This window comes from Myotis lucifugus, unplaced genomic scaffold (assembly GCF_000147115.1).
Source record: "Myotis lucifugus unplaced genomic scaffold, Myoluc2.0 scaffold_332, whole genome shotgun sequence".
Classification (NCBI taxonomy): domain Eukaryota; kingdom Metazoa; phylum Chordata; class Mammalia; order Chiroptera; family Vespertilionidae; genus Myotis; species Myotis lucifugus.
The window spans coordinates 899033-905914 of record NW_005871380.1 but is presented as its reverse complement, the minus strand read 5'-3'; positions in this window follow the sequence as shown (position 1 = coordinate 905914).

Sequence of the window (6882 nt, the reverse complement as noted above, 5' to 3'; positions counted from 1 at the left end):
GCCCTGGAATTTGGTGAGGGCGGAGCGGGCGGGGTGATGTGCACGGGAAGTAGAATGGATAGAGCTGAACATGCTTGGGGCTTGCTCCCCAGAGGTCCCAGAGTTCTCATCCTTCCTCATACCTTTTTTCCCATTGGTTACTCTTTCCCGGTTTGTTACTTTGTCGCCCTCCTCCCCTGCGTTGTTACTTTGTTAACCGGTTTTTCCCCAGACAGAGGTACCTTCTTTCAGTGTTAGATTTTGGAAGCACCCATAAGGCACTAATAAACTGGACCCACCGATGATGGAGTCAGCTGTCATTCACCGCCCTAACTCCCCTGTCATACGACGTCACTGAGTCCAAAACATCATCCCTGGTCACTCAGAGTTCCTCAGATGTCCTCCGTCTTGTTCTTTCTGACCTTATCGCTCTCCATCATTCAGAAGTAAAGTTTTCTTATTTTTCAGGAAACAGGTGTCCTCTTCTTGGCTATGCTGTAGCCATACCTTCCCTAGCCCCCACCCACTGCCCTAGCAGTAAGAGCCCCTAGGACTCTCTGGGGTGACAGTTCCAAAAAGGTGTGAGAAGAGCCCATTTCCCATTGGGCTTCAGGGTGAGAGAACTCATTGGGAATGTCAAACTGTGGGGCGCTCAGGGAAGTTCCTGCTTGGAATAAGATGGCAATTGAAGGACTGGGGATGAGTGAGAAAGGAATTCAAGGGTGGCAGGGTGTAGAGGGGAGAGTAAGGAAACTGAAGTAGACTGGGAACTCAAAGATCCCATGATTCAGAGAGAAAAGAACAGGAGTCTTCAGAGGATGCAGAGAAGCAGAGGAAGTGGAGAGAGGCCACAGGAGGGGTTTTCATCAGAAGGCTGCAGGGGACGTTGTGAAATGCCCTAGAGAAGTTACATGGAAAAATAAGGCAGAAACCAGTGGGTGTGATAGCAAGGAGTGTGATAATGCTGTAATGTTGGGTAAGTAGTGATGGGAGGTAGGATGTGTGGGCAGGGACAGTAGATACCACTTTCCCAGAGAAGACTGAGAAGGGAGGGAGTGAACAACCTGCTGAGGGGGCTTTTTAGAGGGGGGCAGATGACCCTGCTGGGGAGGGAAAGGCTGCTTGATGGAGCATCCTCACGACAGAGGTGCAAAGACACATCCGTCCACCCTCGGGCTAGACAGGGCAATGGGCTGGAGCACATGGGTCTTGCGTTCAGTGGTTCTCACACCCGACCTGCATCAGAAACACTTGTTAACATGGGGCTCATTTTAATGCAGATTGCTGGGCCTCATCCCAAAATTTCTGACCCAACAGGCCCGGGGTGGGGCCCTTGAACCTGCATTTCTAACAAGTTTCTGATGCTGCTAATGCTGTGGTCAGGAACGCCACTATGAGAACCTCTGTCTGCCTCAGTCAAATGTTGGCTCTATACCTGCTGACCGTGGAAAGTTACTGAAGTCTAAATCTCTGCTCACTCATCAGGGCAATGGTATAATGATCACAACCACTTCAGGGGTTGGTGTGGGGTCACAGGTAGGCTTACCCTAACCTTTGCAGCGCCTGGGCAGAAAGCAAATCCAGATATGTACATGCTGAAAATTTGTGACTTAGGCTGCAAACTCATCAATCTATCTCTTCTCCTACCTTCAGAACTATGACATCTTTACAGCCATGGTCACCCTCAGCTACTGCTCCTTGAGAGGACACGACAGGTGTTTCTCCGAGGCTGCTTCCACAGACAGGTCTCAGTGAGGCCGCAGGCCACCAGCTGGGACTCAAGGGAATGGTTTTCTATTGACACACACCTGGATTCTCCACTAGGCCTTCAAGGCAAATGGCCTCAGTCTGGCAGAGAGCCACCCTAGCCTTCCGCCCCTGAGCTGAGCTCACTGGGACCACCAGCTGCCTGTGTAACCCTTGCAACCTATGGCAGGCTATGCACACCTGGGCTAACCTGGCACTGGGAAGTTTATTTTTAAAAAATATATGTTTTGCCCTGACCGGTTTGGCTCAGCGGATAGAGCGTCAGCCTGGGGACTGAGAGGTCCCGGGTTCGATTCCGGTCAAGGGCATGCACCTTGGTTGTGGGCACATCCCCAGTGGGGGGTGTGCAGGAGGCGGCTGGTCGATGTTTCTGACTCTCTATCCCTCTCCCTTCCTCTCTATAAAAAAATCAATAAAATATATTTTTTTAAAAAGATAATGACTATAGAAGCCCATCAACCTTTGAAAAAAAACATGTTTTTATTGATTTTTTTTTTTTGAGAGGAAGGGAAAGGGAAAGGAGAGAGAGAGAGAAAAAACAACAACACAAAAAACCATCGATGTGAGAGAGAAACATCAATTGGTTGCCTCTCGTCTGCACCCTGACCAGGGATCAAACCCACAACCTGGGTATATGCCCTGACCTGGAATAGAACTGACAACCTTTCAGTGCATGGGATGACAACCAACTGAGCCACACCTACCAGGGTGGGAATTTTTTATTGTAGCAAGACTGTGAGGGAAGTGAGGAGGGAGGTGGTGGTGATGAGGGGCCTGCTGGCTCTGCTTCTCCTGGTTTTCCCCTTGGGTGGGGGGCCCAGGGCAGGTGAAGCTCAGGAAGATGCCCTCCAGGGAGACCTGGCTGACTGAGTAGTCATCCAGCATGTACTTCCTGGCTTGCTCCCGAGTGCCAAATACCTACAGTGGATGGTAGGCACTGGGGAGGGGGGAGAAACAGCAGAGGGTGGAAAGAGGGAGGGTCCTTGGAGTTGTGATAAGGCCCCCAAAAGGCCCATCCCTCTTTCAGCTGCCCCCAGAGCACTCCCAGCACGTCAGTCCTACAGAATTCAGCTGTCTGCCATCTCGGAGACTCTGGCTGGGAATGGTGCCAGGAAGCAGAGGTCCCGGCGAGCCCCTGGCTTGCTGTACGATGCTGGGTATGTGGCGTTCTGTCTGGGCCTGCTACCCTCTCTGTGAAATGAGGAGGAGCTGATCTCCAAGGTCCCTTCCAGCACAGACATCTCATGTTCTATGAAATCCATATGAACATTGCCATGGAGGCATCCGAGAGGAACTGCAGCAGCACTGAACGAGATTTCCACCCGAAAGAGAAAACACCAGAAAGCAGGTGACATCAGAGCTGCGCTCCCTCCAATGCCCGGGTATATGCTCACCTTCACCCCGCTGAGAGCATTGCCAGGCAGGTGATAACAGGCCATCCCTTGGTGCTCATCTTCCAGGACACTGCCTGCACAACGGAGAGACCGTGTCCCCATGAGGGCTGGGCTGGAGGGCCACGGCAGGGTGGCCTGGGCCCACAGAATTTCAGTCTTCATCCTAGGGGCCAGGAATGCCAGACTTGGCAGGGGTGAGGCACAGATGCCCTCTGTGTAGTGTCGCCCACCTGGGAAGGTCAGGTCCATAAATGCCATGAACTCCTGCAGCACCTCCTGCTGCCTGTTGGTCCTGACTTTGGCCCGCAGGGAGTAGCCACTGCCAAACTTGCTCTTGAGGTGCTGCGGGCTGCCCAGGCACTTGATGCAAGCTGGGTGCACAAGGCCTCACAGTCCTCCATGCTGGGGAGAGGGGGTGGGGGCCTGACATCTTTCTTTCAGCTGCCCCCAGAGCACTGTCACCTGTATGAGCACTCCCAGGGGGAGGGATGGGTTTGCTGACATCTACCCTCTGTGTCAAACGCTGGATGTCAACACCCAGATCAGGCTGTTCCTGATTCCCATGCTCAGAGTATGGCCCACATGCTAGAGCAGCCGTGGGCAAACTACGGCCTGTGGGCCGTTTGAAATGAATAAAACTAAAAAAAAAAAAAAAAAAAGACCGTACCCTTTTATGTAATGATGTTTACTTTGAATTTATATTAGTTCACACAAACACTCCATCCATGCTTTTGTTCCGGCCCTCCGGTCCAGTTTAAGAACCCATTGTGGCCCTCGAGTCAAAAAGTTTGCCCACCCCTGTGCTAGAGCCTGGAGATTCTCCTCGCAGATTCTGTTTCAACTGATGTCAGGTCTCTGCCTACCCAGTCCCTCCTAGCCTATTCCTCCCATAGCCCCCATCCCAGCTCATCCATCCACCCACAGAGCCCTGAGCTCTACCTATGGGAGGTGATGATGATGGCCTTGCGGGACTTATGGACCCTCGCCACAGTTCCCCAGAGCAGGCACTGGGCCACAGGGTCCATGCCAATGGATGGCTCATCCAGAAAGGTGACCACAGGCTCTCCCAGCAGGGCAATGCCAGTGCTCAGCTTCTGCTTGCTGCCACCGCTAGGAGCAGAGAGGAGCAGAGAGGAGGAAGGTTTGGGTGAACGGCAGTTGTCAACCTCCAGTAGTCCAACCCTCCCCGCTTTTTCTTCTCTGTCCAGAAAGTGCTCACAACCCCTGGTGGGGCTTTTAGTAATTGTCCACGCTGAGTATAAACCATTCCCCTGACACAGGGATCAGTCCAGGTAAGTATATGGTTAATGAGCCTTCTTTGATGATCTCCATGGGTGCTGGGGATAAGGGCAAAAGGCCAGTTTATTTATTTATTTTAAATGTGTAATTATTTTATTACTATGTAAAAGGTAATAAATATACAAAACAAAACTTTCCCTTTTTAAAACTAATGTTACAAACCCATATTATGGCTTATATATAAATACTATACTCTATAGCTGACCATTCATTTGGTGCGTAAGTCCAACAATGTAGCCTTCTAACGGTTAAAAAAACACACAAGAAAAGTTTATCCAAGAATGGATTGCCCTTCTGTGTGTTTATCCTGAATGATCACAGGATTTTGTCAACTATGGGAGGAATCACTGTGTGCGCAAGTCTGAGTAAAAGAGTGTTTTAGATACGGTTTTCAAAATAATTTTCACCCTTCAAAAAACACAAATACACAAAGATGCATCCTTCATAGAAATCAAGTACAAATCAATCAATTTGAGCTATTTTCAAATACAGAAAAAAGTATGGCACAGGACAGAAGCCACAATGTGGCTTTCTCTAATTATATTGAATGTCATAGCACACAGTCCAGCATGGAGTTTGTTATTCGAACTTACAGGTATCTTCCCTTAGCTCAATCAGCCCTGTTCCAAGCATAAGAGAGAAAGTGATTCAGTCATCATCATCATCACCATCATCATCACCATCATCAGGTCTGTTTGGCATTATGATACAAATGGGAAAAATAAACCAGGGACACTTCCACTGGTCCCAGACCAGAATATTCCCACTGACACAACTATTCTCTCTTTAAAGGAACTGGAGTATGGGGGGGGGGGGGTGTCTATTTTTAGAGAAATACAAATACAAATTTTAGAATTTGCCTGTGACCATCTGAGAACCCAAGCGAGAGGCCTTGCCCTGCCCAGTCCTGGCCTTCACATGGCCTTGCTCTCATAATTCACTGCTTGGTGTTTACTTGTCCCAGCCTTGCCTCATGTTCTCATTGTGGATGCTGTTGTGGGTCCTCTTGTTCTTGTCTCTGTCCCGGGACAGTTCACTGGCCATGGTCATAAGCTGCTGCTGCACGCACTCCTCCACTCACTCCTCCTCCTTGGCCTCGTGATGATGCCTCCCCGGACAGCTCAGCACTGTAATCCATGCACTTCGTGTCCTCCTCCTACAGATTCTCTTGGGCCTGACAGCCCACCAACTCCTACACTGAAGTGTGTGTGTGGTTGGGGGCGGGGAGGGGGGGAGGGTTGTCATCAACCAGATGCAGCTCCTCCTTGACCTTCTCCAGGTCAGCCTGGGCTTCTTTGGCCCTGTGCTGCCCCTCCTCCACCTCCTCCTACTTTGTCTAAGTGTCTCTTCCATGAGGGGGATCTTGGTGGTGTTCTATGCAGCCAGCTGCTCCTGGCTTCTTATCTGATCCACCGCCTGCCTCTTCAGCTCGTCCTTGGCCACAGTGCAGCCAGGGGTCAGCCTCCAGGCACTGGGCCTTGTCCCCTGTGCTTCCTCTCCTCCTCCAGCTCCAGGGCCAGAGAGCCATTTTATTGAACTTTTAAAAACGAACACATAGCATTTACAATATGCAAGACGCTGTTCTAAACTTGGCAAAGTTAAATAATGTAATCTTCAAAAGACACCAGGAAACACAAAAACCTCCTTGAACTGAAGCCAAGAGAGAGAGAGGGAAGAACCAAGGACGATATCCCTGACCCATGGGCATCTCTGACTTCCCAGTCCAGGGAGTAGGGTGCTACTGCGAATGCTCAGGGGTTGCTGTGCACAGCTCTAGGGGAGTTCTGGGAGTCCGGAGACGTGTGGCCTGACTTGGTTTAAGCTAGCTGGAGTTGGGTTGATGTCACTGGCAACAGAAAATTGAGGAATACCTCTAGGCTCTTCACCAGAATATCAACATCTCGGATGCCTCAGACACAGGGACATAAGGTAATGTGTGCTTGAAATGCCAGCCTACCCAGATCAGAACTGTGTTTAGTGGCAGGAAGAAAGGTCTGTCCTCATCCCGTCTGGACGATAACATCTGTAGTGCTGCTACCTGACCTCAGCCCCATTACTGCCCGGGCCAAGAGGAAGCAGTGCCTCGGGACAGCAAAGGTCACCGACCCATTCTTACAGGAAGGCCACCTCCCTGCAAATCCACAAAGTGACATGGACTGCACAGCTACCCCAAGCCGAGGGCGAATGGGCCTTGTCCTATACCCCAGCAGTGAGAAGAGCCAGAACAAATATTATTGGAGGTGGTAGGGCCGAGGGAGCTCCAAATCTTACCTGTAGGTCCTCACCAGCTGGTCTGAGTTTGCGTTCACGAGTAAGTCATCAATAATTTGTGCCCTACCTGGTTCGGTTCAGTGGATAGAGCATCGGCCTGCAGACCGAAGGGTCCCGGGTTCAATTCCAGTCAAGGGCACATGCCTGGGTTGCAGGCTCGACCCCCAGCAGG